We start from the raw sequence: 15,292 nt of genomic DNA, 5'->3' as shown, positions 1-15,292 counted from the left end.
TACCTCTTGCACTGAATATCTTGCTCAAAGTTACTAATCCATTGCATGCATGCATGCAAAGTTGCTTCAGTCATGTCTGAATCTTTGTGACCCCATGGACTGCAGCCCACTAGGCTCCTCGGTCCATGGGATTCTCCAGGCAAGAATACTGGAGTGGGTTCCCATGCCCTTCTGCAGGGCATCCCCCCGACCCAGGGATCAAACCCTAGTCCTTGGGTCTCCTGCATTGATGAGCAGGTTCTTTACCACTAGCGCCCCCTGGAAAGCCTGACTAATCCATCAAGTTACAGCAAACAGCAATTTATTGACATCTGAGGCTTTTCTTTCATTTTATGACCTCAGATGAGAGGTTTTGAGTCTCAGCTTCCTTTGCTAGAGGTTAGTGGACAAGGCCTAGCGAGGGGACTCTGGTTGTCTTGTCACCTGGATGAGCTAGAATAGGAACTATAGTTATCCTATATGTAAGGGCCTGACTTTCTGACCTTCAGAAATCAGAGAGGCATGTCGGTGTGGAGTGTGGGGACCTGAGTGTGACTAAACTCAAGTCACTTGATCTTTCTGAGCTTCACTTGACCTATTTGTGAAATGGGGTAATGATCTCTTTTCTGTGTGAAAGTGGGGGGCTTTCCAGGGAACTTCTAGAAAGACCCTGATCTATGATCCTGTGATCAAGTACCCTGCCCGAGGTACTAGTTTCCAGGGACTTGGCGGGGGGTGGGGGTGGGGGGGACAAAATAGTGGAGGATATTTTCAGAGGCGTACACATTTTATAGACTGTTTGGTGGGAGAGCAATGCCTTTGAAAAGTTAAGGAACCCTTTTACATATTATGTAAGGAAATTGATAAAAAACTGATACTCATATATGCAAAACGCCTTAAAATCATCACCTTTTCCCCCTCTAGCCTGGTGGAAATGGCTTGTCATTTTCACCATTTTATTTTTATGGTAACTGAACCAGGGAGAGAAATAATAGAATGCTGTCAGGGTCCGTCTGAGGATCCTATAAGGCAGGAAGGAGATGGTTGAAGCTTTTCCTAGAGCTTAACAGCTACAGAGGAGTTTGCAGTCTTCCAGTCCAGTGGTTTGCAAGCCCACCTGCCCTATTAAAACCTCTGGAGGAATTAAGAAAAAGATGCCCTGTCCCTAAGTTGCTCACCTGGATTACAGTGTGTGAGCTTTGGTCTTATTTTAGAGCTCCTGGGAGACCCACTGATGTAGTCTTGATCTTTAACCTGTGTCTTTGGTGGTATCGTGGTAATGACCCCTTTCCATGGGCCATATTATGGGCTGTCGCGACCCTGACACCTAAGTGAAACCACTAGATAACTAAGAATTTCACCCAAACTACATGAAATCACTGGAAACTCTGCTGAAAAGGCTCATAAGTTCTGTGAGGCTTTGAAATAAAGGGAGAGAAGGGGTTAACATTTTTTGTGGTATGTGCTTTCTTTTATGCTTCTGAGAACGTTTGAAATGATAGCAAGGAATATATTTCATTGCTTTAATTGTTCAAGGTCTTTTTAAAGTGTGTGCAATAAAATACCGTTTAAGCTAACTGACCTTTATATTTTAATGCTTTTGGAAAGGAACAATACCTAGTATTCAGCTGCAGTATAATTTTTAATTATTTATATATATATATATATATATTTTTTTTTTTTTTTTTCAGTCTGCTGAGGCTGTTTTGGAATCAAAGAGCTGAGAGTTCTGTTGCCTTCCCAGATATTTTACCTGTTCCTGTTTAAACATCAAGTTCTATTTGTTTGATGGTTCTTGACCTCATAATGTCTAACCTTTGTATCTTTTTTTTTTATTCCCCCTCTCAAACTTATCCAGGAAGGAAACTTCAAGGCCTGATTCACTATTTTTTCCTCCTGCTGGGAAGTTCAGGTGTGTAGTGGAAAGTAGCGCATGTGGGCTAATCTATATTTTCACCAAAAGAGTGCTTCTTGCCCCCCACCACCCCCAAGCTTGTGCATTTGGTGATAACCTCAAAGGCCTTCCCCTGGTGGCTCAGATGGTAAAGCATCTGCCTGCAATGCGGGAGACCCGGGTTCAATCCCTGGGTTGGGAAGATCTCCTGGAGAAGGAAATGGCAACCCACTCCAATATTCTTGCCTGGAGAATCCCATGGACGGAGGAGCCTGGTAGGCTCCAGTCCATGGGGTCACAAAGAGTCGGACATGACTGAGCAACTTCACTTTCACTTTCAACCTCAAAGGCCAGTGCTGATAGATTTAAAAAAATTGGTGCTAGCTATTATCATGTTAGATATAGCTCATCTTCCAACTCTAAACTTGCTCTTTCTAGAAGGAAAATAGTACTCAGATTGCAGATGTGGTGAACTGGAATTTCAGAGGCTTCAATTGACCTACAAATCCTGTAATTATAGCCCTGGTTACATAGACACTGTGGCCTTGGACGTGTTAGGAATTGTTTACTCCAGGAGTTTTAGAAGAAGAAATTATAGGATAATTTTCCATGTTAAGAAATTAAAATATGCAACATTCTTTATATATCTATGAAACATATGGACACATAAATATTACATGGAATGAGGTAGTTTGGGCTTAATTTATTAATTATTTTCAAATCCTATTAGAAACTAGAGCAACTTTAAAAAATATTATTTATTTTTAATTGGAGGATAATTGCTTTACAATATTGTGTTGGTTTCTGCCATATATCAACATGAATCAGCCATAGGTATATATATGTCCCCTCCCTCTTGAACCTTCACCCCACCTCCCACCCCATTCTACCCCTCTAGGTTGTCACAGAGAGCTACTTCTTAATTGCTACATTCCCCCCCCTTCTCTTTCTCGGTAGTTATTTTTATTTAATTTTTTATTGTAAATGATGTCAAACATAAAATGAATAGTAGAAACAATACCCATGTGCTTTTAAATTTTTAAAAAATTATTTCTTATTGAGGTATAGTTGTACAATATTGTGTAAGTTACAAGTGTACAACATGCTGCTAAGTCGCTTCAGTCATGTCCTACTCTGTGCGACCCCACAGACGGCAGCCCACCAGGCTCCCCGTCCCTGGGATTCTCCAGGCAAGAACACTGGAGTGGGTTGCCATTTCCTTCTCCAATGCATGAAAGTGAAAAGAGAAAGGGAAGTCGCTCAGTCATGTCACAAGTGTACAACATAGTGATCTGCAGTTTTTAAATGTTATACTTAATTTATAGTTATTTAGGATATTGGCTATATTCCCTGTACTGTACAGTATATTCATGTAGCTTATTTATTTTATACATAGTACTTTGTGCCTCTTAATCCCCTACCTGTATCTTGCCCTTTCTACTTCTCCCTCTCCACTGGTAACCGTTAATTTGTTCTCTATATCTAACTGTGTCTGTTTCTGTTTTGTTATATTCACTGCTGCTACTGCTAAGTCACTTCAGTAGTGTCTGACTCTGTGCGACCCCATAGACGGCAGCCCACCAGGCTCTGCCTTCCCTGAGATTCTCCAGGCAAGAACACTGGAGTGGGTTGCCATTTCCTTCTCCAATTCACTATATATTCTCCAATTCACAATATATTCACTAGTATGTTTTATTTTTTAGATTCCACATATAAGTGATGTCATACAGTATGTTTTTTCTGATTCATTTCACTAAACATACATAATACCCTCCAGGTTCATTCATGTTGTTTCAAGTGGCAAAATTTCATTTATTTTTTATGACTGAGTAGTATTCTATTGTATACATGTACCACATCTTCTTTATCCATTCATCATTAGGTTACTTCCATATCTTGCCTATTGTAAATAATGCTATTATGAACACTGGCGGGCATGTAACTTTTTGAGCAGGTGTTTTTGTTTTCTTCAGTAATATATCCAGGAGTGGAATTGTTGAGTCAAATGGTACAATACCTATACGCTTTTATCAGTTTCGTGTATTGTTAACATTTCATGCTATTTGCATTTTCCCCCACCTTCTTATGTGTGTGTACATATATACATATATATACACACACATGCATTTACATATATATTTTTATAGTATTTTTTCTACAGTGCTTGAGAGAAGGTTGCATATGTCATGATACATCATGGCCTCCTATGACTAAGTACAGTGTGTATTTCCTAATAATAAGGATCATCTCTTCATATTCACATTATAGTTATCCGTTTCAGTACACATAACCCTGATGTAATATTTTAATCCACTGTTTTGACTTCCTGTTTTGTCAATTTGCCAGTTATATACTTGACAGCATTTTCCTCCTCTAGTAGAGAATCCAGCCTATATACAGACAATATACAGTATAATTCATAGTAGTATGTAATTGTTGTGATGATTAAATTGTCCCTGTAAGCTGACTCCTATGTCCTTGTGATATGTCCCTATCTTTGCTGTTAGCACTTATTTACTTGCTAGGATAAAAGGATATTCTAGTTTGATCTTGTATCTTCTCTGTCTGAGCTGTAAAATCAACTATTTCTTCACTATGTCTTGGTTCTTTTCAGGTGTTGGGGCCAATATTTGAGTGTTGCATGTTCTTATGGGTACTGTGGTGCTTTGGGTCCTAAGCCCATTCAATAGCCAGAGCTGGGGAATATTGCACATAAAAGCTTTATGGGCACATGTGTGTATACATAAAGCACTTAAATATATACATACCTGTGCTATATGGATGTCTATCCTCATATGTATATACAAATAATAATAATGGTTTTATTTTTACCATCATCATGACACAACACAGACCTGCTAAAAAGAGTTCAGTTTGTTTGTGATCCTCTGCCCTAACTTTAACCCTGTCCAGGACTGAAGATATACTGTCAAATACTATATTTAGGAGTTACCTGGATTAGTTCTTTTCTCTTTATGATCCTTTCCCCCAACCCCTCAGTGTCATTATGTTGTTCATTTGAAATGTATTTGGATTCAGTTGTTTCGATGGACTTTGGGTTTCAGTTTCCTTCCTTCTCACCCTTGTCTTGTTGATTTCATTTTATTTTTTGAATATGTAAAATATTAACATGCTTCAGTTGTCAGAACTAACAAAAAAGTATACTCCAATATTTCTTCTACTTTCTTACCCAACTAGCCTCATTGTTTCCTTGGTATCTTTCTTGTGTCTCTCGTATTTCTTTTTCTTTTTTACACAAAAGGTAATACACACACACACACTTACACTCTTGGGTACTTTGCTTTTTAAAAATCTTTTTCTTCTTTCTTTCTCTCTTCCTCCCTCCTTTCTTTAGAACTTCTTTCTTTTCTTATGTCTGCCCTTCTGTCTCTCTTTTCCCCCTTCTCTCTCTTTCCTTCCTGGTTTTACCCATCTTTATGCCTTTCTTTCCTTCCTTATATCTTTCCCTGTCTCTCTATCTCTTTTATACAACTGATCTTCTATGCTTGGGTGGTAGAGCAGTTTCCTGCAGTGAATAATATTATGAATATTTATTTATATAACATTGGAGGCTTATCTTCAAGCTGCATTCTTAGAAGTGGGAATGCTGGGTCAAGGGCAGATGTCTTGTTATGTAGGTAGTGCCATATTCCTCTCCCTGGGAATGTCCCACCAGCATCCTCAACCACAGAATGTATTGTCAAGCTTTTGAATTGCTGCCAATGTGATGGGTGAGAAATGATATCTCAGTTTAGTTTAAATTTGCATATGTCTTCTTATGAGTGAAGCTGAACATCTTTTCATGTGTTTAAAGACCACATTTGTTAATTTTATAAGTTCCATTTTTTATGAATTATCTGTTCATATCATTTGCCCATTTTTTAAATTTGAATTTTGGTCTTTCTTTTCCTCAAGAAATCTCTGTAAATCAGCCCTTAATTTATGAAATATATTATAAATATTTTCTCCCAATTTGTCGTTTGACTTTGTTTACGGTGTTTGTCTTTTGTGTTCTGAAAAAAGACTTTTACATTTATATAGACAAATTTAACAATCTTTTGTAAAAATTCCTTCTGTTCTTTGATCGTAGTTAGAAAGTGTTCCTGACACCATGTTTATACTCGTGTTCGCTTCCAGTTCCTGTATAGTTTCTCTTTTCACGTTTAGATGTCTGATTCATGGGCAGTTTATTCTTATATATGATGTGATGAATGGCTCTAATTTTATCTTTATCCCAATGACTATCTAGCATCCCAGTACCGTTTAATTAAACAATTCTTTGTCTCTGTGATTTGAAATTGATGGTTACTTTTTAACTTATACCATGACTAGATATGAAGGAGAGGGAATGATGGGGAAGAGGGTGATTAGAGGAAAATTTAGAGATTCTGGCTGAAGGTTGAGACAAGATTAGAACCTAAATCTTCTCACTTTCAATACAGAATGCTTGACTTTTTTATAAGTCAACTTCTCTCATCCATTTTTCTTGTCAAATTGACTAATGTGTTTAACAAAAAAGATATTTAAAACAAAATAGGGTTTAGGCTTTATCTATGCTCTCTCCTTCTCAGCGATCTGTAACCACTCCTCCTCCCTGAAATAGATTATGAGAAGTTGGCAGCACACTTTTTGTGAACACGTGTGCCTCTGTGTCTATTGTCTGTAGCAACTGGCCACATGCTGAGTGCTCACTATGCCTTCCTCTGCCAACTGCCCATGTTTCAGTGACACCTCTGCTTGTAGCCCATAGCCACATGGGGTGAGAAGGGATCCCCAGAGGTCTTGGGGTTTTGGGGGGCTGGCTTTACAGTTCTGTAATTCTCCAGCAAGCTGGGAAATATACCAAAGTCTCATTTCCCTCGATTTTAGAGAAGGAAAAAATCCAAATAAATAAATTTCGTACCTTCAAGAATCAGATTTAAAAGTTTTTTGTAATTTTTATAGAACACATAATAAACTCCCATCTTTTTTAAAAGAACTCATCTGATGAGAATTTAATATTGATGGCACAGCCATTAATGTGCATTTTGCAAACTGAGTTATGCTAAATGTTAGCCTTCTTTGATCTGTGGATAGATATTTCATGAAAAGGGGCATTTTTGTGGTCAAACATTTGGGAAATGCCAGCTTATGCAGATTAAGACACATTTCTTTGCAGTACGGCTTCTCAGAGCTCTTAGTATGAATTTGTCAAATTTCTTTAAACCAAGGACAAATATCTGCCCCCCTCCTTCCCAATACTTTACTCCTATTAATAGCTTAATTCTTAGATGTGCACAGTCAAGTATATTAGGGCTGCAATATTATATCATATGGTACCAGGATTCCCCATGACTTTTTGGTTTTATTGCTTCCTCCTAAATTAGAAGAATTTAGCTTTAGAAGAAGTTAACCTCTGTGAGGGCATTACTGTGGTGCAGACGCCTACAGTGCCTGGAGTATCCTAGGTGTTCATTTAATATTTCTGAGCTTGAACTTGTCTGCTCTTATTGACCTTGCTACGGTGTTTCTGGTTTGGTTCCCCTTCCAACAGTATATGTTTTAAGAGGCAGTTTCTTTCTTCTTAGTCCTAGCAATCAGATAAACATGTTTGCAAAGAATTTTGTGTATAACTTCCTGGTTTCTGTAGAGGTATAAAGCTTAATCATGAATCATTATTACATAAATGATTTAATCATTGCTGCTTGTCACCCAGGAATAGGCACATAGAATTGTTCCTTGTACTTTCCTGTGTTTTCCAAATTTTCTACAGTGAAAATTAATTACTTGTATATTCAAAATGAGCACCAACATAATGTTGAAAATAAAGCACACTAATAGCTCAGAATTCTGGGCTCCCAAAGAGCTCCTGTATTAAACGTAGATATTAGACACTTTAACTAGAAACAGCTAGTTAAGAAGGAAATGTCTGGGCTCAGGAGCTCTGCACTTGTGCAATTTCAGCTTGGGACTCATCCTGGAAAGCACTGTTGGTTTTCTCTGTCTCATGCATTTTAGGTTTGCGTAGTTTTTCTGATCAGAGACCACTCTGATGTACTCCAGTTTCAGCTGCTCTGAAAGATGACCACCTGTCTCTTGGAGTTTGTCCAATCTTCCCTGCACCTCTCATCTCCACCGGGGATCGTACAACAGATCCCTGGTTATTTTGGGTTGGTCGGTATCAACCATAAATGTGTACTTAGGTACCTGTGTGCACATGCACGCGCACATGTACACATGCATCTTCTGAGTGAGGAGCTGAGGTGTCACATATCCAGGTTTAATATAGGAGCTCTTTGGGAGCACGGAATTCTGAGCTATTAGCGTGCTTTCTTTATTTTCAACATTATGTTGGTGTTCGTTTTGAATATACAAGTAATTATTTTTCATTGTAGAAAATTTGGAAAACAGGAAAGTATGAGGAACAAAATCTGGGTTGCCTGTAATCCTATTATCTCGAAATACATCATGGTGAATAATGTTCTGTCCTGTGTATGAGCATGTGTGTGTATACAGACTGTTGACTGCTATTCTGTGGCTTGCTCTTTAAACCAGTCCTCCACTGTTAAATATGTCCTGTATTTTTAACATTAAAATTAATAATAGTTACGTACTGCAACACTGAACAGTTAACCTTTACTTAGTGCCTACCAGGGAAATCATTGTGCTGCACGAGTCAGTGGTTGTATCTTGATTCACCTTTGTACGTCCAGGGATTAGCTCAGGCCCATCTGTGCACATGGTTTTTGCCCAGTAAATGCATAATGAATTTCTGTGACTAGACATTAAACGAGAATTGGGACTGCCCACCTTTTCTTAAGAAGTTAAACTCTACGCATGATGTGTTCCAAAACTACAAAAGAAGGTGAGAGCCAAGACTGATGTAGCTGCCCTTATAAGGTCAGGACAGGTTCAGTAAGGCTGTTACCAGTTCAGTACGTGTTATCTCTGGTGAATTGAAAGTGTCTGCCAGTTATGAGACAGGGCTTCAACGTATTTTGTGGTCAGCACGCTTTGTATCTGGTCCTCATCATTTTAGGCCTGGGGCCTCCCACCCCCCTTTTTAATTAATTTATTTATTTTTCTCAATCTTGATTATTTTTATCAGAATCACACAGGAGAGCTTTATTTATTTTTTTAATGGATAATTTATCTTTATTTTATTTTTTAATATAAATTTATTTATTTTAATTGAGGCTAATTATCATATTGTATTGGTTTTGCCATACATCAACATGAATCTGCCACGGGTATACATGGGTTCCCCATCCTGAACCCCCTTCCCACCTCCCTCCCCGTACCATCCTTCTGGGTCATCCCAGTGCACCAGCCCCAAGCATCCTGTATCATGCATCGAACCTGGACTGGTGATTCATTTCATATATGATATACATGTTTCAATGCCATTCTCCCAAATCATCCCACCCTCTCCCTCTCCCACTGTCCCTTCTATACATGTGTCTCTTTAATAGTGAATCAGAGTTTCAGTAGTAGGATGGAGAGGAAATTACATTAATCAGTTCTGTGAGGCAGCTCAGGATCAACTCAGTTTCACTTCCATACATGCCTGGGAGCAAGAACTTTGCATTAATTGGCTTGCCATTTCCTGTGTTCTGCCTCAGATGCTTTAGGAATAGGATTGGTTGTCAGAGGCATAGCATGGGAAAGGAAGAATCGGTGCAAACTGTTTGGAGGATCTAAAGGAGAATATTTGCTGCTCCACGAGCATCTTCCTCTCTGGGGCCTCAAAAAGCTTGTGCCCACCAAATGCAGTGGATAGAATTCCCTTACTGCCTCTCCTCCCTTGAAGATGTGGCTTGTGTAGCTGAAAGATTATAAATCGCCCAGGGCAACTGTTAACCAGTTGAGTTCCTGGAGTGTAACTTCCCAACAGGACTTCTAAGAGAACTTGATGCCTAAATATTTAGATCCCTGGAGGCTTTGTCTTTCTCAGCCATACTCCTGAGTCACAGTGTGGCGTCTGTCTCTTCTGTGTGTGTTTGGGCTTGCTCAGTCGCATTTGACTCTTTGCGACACTATGGACTGTAGCCCACCAGGCTCCTCTGTCCTTGGAATTTTTCAGGCAAGAATACTGGAATGGGTTTCCGTTTCCTCCTTCAGGGGATCTTCCTGACCCAGGGAATCTCCTGCATTGATAGGCAGATTCTTTACCACTGTGCCACCTGGGAAGCCCCATCTTCTTTGTGTAGTGCTAGATAAACACAGATAAATCCTTGCATCCCAACTCACTCCCACTCCATGCCAGGGAGGTTATAAAATGTTTGAGTGACTTATTTAAGTGTTATTCCTATTGGCTTCTTGGGAAAGTTCCCTCTGCCTTGATGGAGTTGTGGAAACACCTTGGTTGTTTCAGCAACAAGGCTAAGAACCCATGTCATAGAACTATTTGTCTGAGCTCATGTACTGAATGTGTGAATTGATACTGGGAAGGGAGGGAGCAAAAAGTGTGCAGAATGCTGTATACAGCTGGGGACTCTGTTAGATAATTCCAGTAGACACCTTATAAGTCTTTCTAGCACCCACTCAAAATAAATGTTACCCCATTTTACAGATAGAAAAGGAAACTGAGGCTCAGATATTTTATGTTACTTTCAAACCAGGTCATGGAAATGAAACTAGAAACCATGTCTGAAAAACCATGAAATTTGTGACTGTTCTTGTCCAACCTGCCAACCAACACGTGATTCTAGAGCATCACTGTTTCTCTGAGCTTGTTCATAGATTTGAGGCATGCAGCCTGCATCTGGGGCTTGAAAGTCCTATTTGGTGAAGGTTTTCCTAACGTCCCACCCCGCACCATACACACTCTGTGCCAGACCTCTACGGACACAGTGATGGTTGTTGTGTACATGTTTGTCTCCTGTGCTGAACAGTGAGTTCTTCTAGATATCTTAGTATAGTATCTGATTCATGGCAGTCTTTTGATACATGTGTATTAAAAATTCTCGTTTTTTGCCCTATGTCATGTTTCTGTGTTAGGATACTAAAAATCTAGAAGTGCCCTCTTGGAAGCAGGCAACTCATTTGCCATCAACGATGCACCAGCTTTGGTTTTTGCTTTAATATTTGTTGTAAAGATGCTCTTTGGCTCGGCTCTCTGCTTCAGCCCTTGGAATGGTAAGATAGCCAGTTGTCGACTTTATTAACATTATGGGCATTTCTGAGTTTGTGAATAACTAACATAACATTTGTTGCTATTATATCAGCATAAAACCATTTGTAATATGAACAAACATGTATTTCAGTTTTGTTGTTTATATACAGATATTCAGTTCAGTTCAGTCGCTCAGTCGTGTCTGACTCTTTGCGACCCCATGAATCAAAGCACGCCAGGCCTTCCTGTCCATCAACAACTCCCGGAGTTCACTCAGACTCAGTCCATCGAGTCAGTGATGCCATCCAGCCATCTTATCCTCTGTCGTCCCCTTCTCCTCCTGCCCCCAATCCCTCCCAGCATCAGACTCTTTTCCAATGAGTCAACTCTTCGCATGAGATGGCCAAAGTACTGGAGTTTCAGCTTCAGCATCATTCCCTCCAAAGAAATCCCAGGGCTGATTTCTTTCAGAATGGACTGGTTGGATCTCCTTGCAGTCCAAGGGACTCTCAAGAGTCTTCTCCAGCACCACAGTTCAAAAGCATCAATTCTTCGGCGTTCAGCCTTCTTCCCAGTCCAACTCTCACATCCATACATGACCACAGGAAAAACCATAGCCTTGATTAGACGGACCTTTGTTGGCAAAGTAATGTCTCTGCTTTTGAATGTGCTATGTAGGTTGGTCATAACTTTCCTTCCAAGGAGTAAGTGTCTTTTAATTTCATGGCTGCAGTCACCATCTGCAGTGATTTGGGAGCTCCAAAAAATAAAGTCTGACACTGTTTCCACTGTTTCCCCATCTATTTCCCATGAAGTGATGGGACCAGATGCCATGATCTTCGTTTTCTGAATGTTGAGCTTTAAGCCAACTTTTTCACTCTCCACTTCCACTTTCATCAAGAGGCTTTTTAGTTCTTCTTCACTTTCTGCCATAAGGGTGGTGTCATCTGCATATCTGAGGTTATTGATATTTCTCCCGGCAATCTTGATTCCAGCTTGTGTTTCCTCCAGTCCAGCGTTTCTCATGATGTACTCTGCATATAAGTTAAATAAGCACAGTGACAATATACAGCCTTGACGTACTCCTTTTCCTATTTGGAACCAGTCTGTTGTTCCATGTCCAGTTCTAACTGTTGCTTCCTGACCTGCATACAGATTTCTCAAGAGGAAGGTCAGGTGGTCTGATTTCCCATCTCTTTCAGAATTTTCCACAGTTTATTGTGATCCACACAGTCAAAAGCTTTGGCATAGTCAATAAAGCAGAAATAGATGTTTTTCTGGAACTCTCTTGCTTTTTCCATGATCCAGTGGATGTTGGCAATTTGATCTCTGGTTCCTCTGCCTTTTCTAAAACCAGCTTGAACAAATGGAAGTTCATGGTTCACGTGTTGCTGAAGCCTGGCTTGGAGAATTTTGAGCATTACTTTACTAGCGTGTGAGATGAGTGCAATTACTTTCCACTTAATATCTATAAAATTAATTTCTAGATTGTTACTTTCAAATATAGGTGAATCTTTTACGTATGATTTGTAGTAAAAAGTCTTCTAAAGGTGTTTTATACCCTGAAATTATATAAATCCACTGAAATATTAAAGTATATATTATAAGAGCAACATACAACAATATTTAACTGTGATTGTGGAAACTATTAAGAACTTTTGAATAGTTAAGCAATTCAAGTTGCTTAACTTGATAGTTAATAGTTAAGCAATAAGTTGATAGTAAATGCTAGTATTAGATTTGTGAAATCTTTATTAATAGAGTACATTAGCCAGATACCTTTGGGAAGAACATTGTATTTTTTCTTAGCTAATAAATGTTTATAAAAATATAAATTTTAAGAGGCATTATTATGAGATTAAATTATATTATAATTCTAATCATTATAGAATTGATTAGTGAATGCATTCATAATTAAAAAGAGTTACTATTTTTAAGAAACTGTTTTTAAGTGCTTCCCAGGTGGCTCAGATGGTAAAGTGTCTGTCTGCAATGCGGGAGACCCAGGTTCGATCCCTGGGTTGGGAAGATTCCCTGAGAAGAAAATGGCAACCCACTCCAGTACTCTTGCCTGGAAAATTCCATGGACAGAGGAGCCTGGTAGGCTACTGTCCTTGGGTGGAAAAGAGCTGGACACGACTGAGCGACTTCATTTTCTTTCTTTCACTTTGAGGTTCCAGTATTTAATTTTACTTAAGGCCATGAATCTTTCTAGAAAAGCCCTATAAGAATTGTTTAGTTTTTTTAAAGATAAATTACAAGTAGATTGCCAACTTTGTCCCTTCAACATTTCATGGTCAGAAAAACCTCCACAATCGTGTAACAAATCCCTGATAAATTATCTTAAACACAGAGAAATTTTGTATTTATTCTTGTATCAAGGAAATCTAGGTGATGATGGTAATAGATTTCAGTCTTGGCTTTGGCTTAATATTGATTTTAACACTCAGCAATTTAGCATTTGACCCAAGTATGTAATGGATACAAATCTTCTTTTGGTAGATTTTTATCCTTTTGTACTGGGAGACAGCATGTAGGTCAGATTGGAACAGATTCCTCACATTTGTCTACCATTAATTTGTTTACAAATGATTTCAATGATTACCATCTATTAATTCTCCCAGTGATCCTTGAGGAAGTCAGTCCTTCATTAAAGAGAGGGAAGGCATGGCTTGGAGAAGTGAAGGGCATTCGTTGTCAGAGGATACCAGGTGGTAGGAGAACCTGTCCCAGTGCTTGGTATCCCCCACACCTGTCTTTTAGTCCTGGCTTTGGAGCTGTTTCTGGCACAGCTCCTTACACAGAGTAAGGCATTTAATTTCCATACAACCTGTCTAATAAGAAGTGTTAGTAAACTTAATCAGAGTATGTTCATAGTTCTGTTCTGAAATCAGTGACTTCTAGGTTTAATGAAGATTGACCACCTTCTTGAGGACAGACGTGCTCCTTACATGCTTTGTGTCCCCATGAGCCTGATGGTCATGTCTTCTCCAGACCTGTCAGCTTTGTCTTTCTGTTGTGTGATAAGGGCTGAACAGAGGAAAGACGGATCATAATGACTGTTGGAATCCAAGCCAGTTTGTATTTGCTAACAAGTATGGCTGAGGGAGCTTCCCTGGTAAGCTCATTTGGTAAAGAATCTGCCTGCAGTCCAGGAGACCTGGGTTCGATCCCTGGGTCAGGGAAGATCCCCTGGAGCAGGAAATGGCAAACCACTCCAGTATTCTTGCCTAGAAAATCCCATGGACAGAGGATCCTGATGGGCTACAGTCCATGGGATCGCAAGAGTCAGACATGACTTAGCAACTAAAACACCACCACCACCACCATGACTGAGGGAAATAAATTACCTCTAGGTTTAAGCAGGCTGGTTTTTAGTTGACGCTGGAAGTGTAAATAATACTTCTTTCTGGTTTATGAGATAAACTTGGTTGTCTGCCACATAGATTTCTTATTTTTGTCTTCAGTTCATGGTGTGATCATGGGATGCAGTTTTGGAGATAATTTCAGGTCAGTTTATTTGCTCAGTAATGATAATAATAACATTCATTGTCATTTAGTGAGCATCTAGTAAATACCAGACTATGTACACACATCATTCTTTTTTTTTCAGTATTTTTACTTTTTATTGGAGTATAGTTGATTTACAATGTTGTGTTAGTGTCAGGTGTACAGCAAAGTGATTCGGCTATACATATATATGTGTGTGTGTGTATACATACATATATATGTTGTTTTTCGTATTCTTTTACCTTATATGTTATTACAAAATATTGAGCATAGTTCTCTGTGGTATATATAGGTCCTTGTGGGTTATTTATCTTATATATTGTTGTTGTGTTAGTTGCTCAGTCAAGTCCAGTTCTTTGGGACCTCATAGACTGTAGCCTGCCAGGTTCCTGTCCATGGAATTCTCCAAGCAAGAATACTGGAGTGGGTAGCCATTGCCTTCCCCAGGGGACCTTCCTGATTCAGGGACTGAACCCAGGTCTCCCGCATTGTAGGCGGATTCTTTACTGTCTGAGCCACCTAGTACTGTATAAATGTTCATCCCAAACTCCTAATTTAGCCCCCTACCCTTTTCCTCTTTGGTAACCATAAGTTTGTTTTCTGTGTCTGTTTGTTTTCTTGGTCTTTTTTGTAAACAAGTTCATTTGTGTCATTTAAAAAAAAATAAGCTTATACATATGAGCAATATCATATGATGTTTGTCTTTCTCTGTCTGGCTTACTTCACTCAGTAGGATAATCTCTAGGGCCATCCATGTTGCTGCACGCGTACATTATTCTTAACCTTAGAAGAAAAGAAGATATTTACACGTACAG

General features: G+C 39.2%; 1 protein-coding gene across 10 annotated transcripts in view; it reads left to right on the top strand.

Annotated features, from left to right (window-relative positions):
- Positions 1–15,292, top strand: part of LPP (LIM domain containing preferred translocation partner in lipoma) — a 765,001-nt gene that overhangs the window by 85,056 nt on the left and 664,653 nt on the right. For 2 of the 10 annotated variants that reach the window (XM_070371867.1, XM_070371866.1), the window contains exon 3: positions 1,838–1,891. The exons of the other annotated variants lie outside the window; for them this stretch is intronic. The gene's annotated coding sequence lies outside the window, so the exon portion shown is untranslated. The remainder of the gene's footprint in view (positions 1–1,837; positions 1,892–15,292) is intronic. 10 annotated transcript variants of the gene reach the window in all.

Source organism: Bos mutus, chromosome 1, assembly GCF_027580195.1.
Source record: "Bos mutus isolate GX-2022 chromosome 1, NWIPB_WYAK_1.1, whole genome shotgun sequence".
Classification (NCBI taxonomy): Eukaryota; Metazoa; Chordata; class Mammalia; order Artiodactyla; family Bovidae; genus Bos; species Bos mutus.
The sequence above is the reverse complement of the archived record's forward strand: the minus strand, read 5'-3'. Positions and strand labels throughout refer to the sequence as shown.